Below are 787 nucleotides of genomic sequence, written 5' to 3'. Positions count from 1 at the left end.
GTTGTGGGCAAAGGCTTTACCACAGCAGTTACATTCATTGGGCTTCCTTCCAGTATGTGTTCTTTTATGCCTTTGAAGAGTACTGTGATGGGCAAAGGATTTATCACTCATAGGCTATGTGTTCTTTTATGACTCTGAAGATAACTGCTCCATGCAAAGGCTTTACCACACTGTTTACATTCATAGGGCTTCTCTCCAGTATGTGTTCTTTTATGATTCTGAAGATGACTGTTCTGTGCAAAGCCTTTACCACACTGTTTACATTCATAGGGCTTCTCTCCAGTATGTGTTCTTTTATGATTCTGAAGAACACTGTTCTGTGCAAAGGCTTTACCACATTGTTTACACTGATAGGGCTTCTCTCCAGTATGTGTTCTTTTATGACTCTGAAGATAACTGCTCTGTGCAAAGGCTTTACCACACTGTTTACATTCATAGGGCTTCTCTCCAGTATGTGTTCTTTTATAACTCTGAATATTACTTTTATGTGTAAAGGCTTTACTACACTGGTTATATTCATAGGGCTTCCCTCCAGTATGCATTTTATTATGTCTTTAAAGACTACTGTTGTGGGCAAAGGCTTTACCACAGTGGTTACATTCATTGGGCTTCCCTCCAGTATGTGTTCTTTTATGCCTTTGAAGAGTACTGTGATGGGCAAAGGATTTATCACTCATAGGGTATGTGTTCTTTTATGTCTTTGAAGATGACTGTTCCGTACAAAGGCTTTACCACATTGTTTACATTCATAAGGCTTCTCTCCAGTATGTGTTCTTTTATGATTCTG

General features: G+C 39.0%; 1 pseudogene; it reads right to left on the bottom strand.

Moving 5' to 3' along the window:
- Nucleotides 1-172: 172 nt before the first annotated feature.
- The window catches only part of LOC114636141, a 2,965-nt pseudogene continuing 2,350 nt past the window's right edge, over nt 173-787 (bottom strand).

This window comes from Grammomys surdaster, unplaced genomic scaffold (genome assembly GCF_004785775.1).
Source record: "Grammomys surdaster isolate TR1022 unplaced genomic scaffold, NIH_TR_1.0 122456, whole genome shotgun sequence".
NCBI lineage: Eukaryota > Metazoa > Chordata > Mammalia > Rodentia > Muridae > Grammomys > Grammomys surdaster.
Note: the sequence above shows the minus strand (reverse complement) of the source record. Positions and strands in the feature narration are given on the sequence as shown.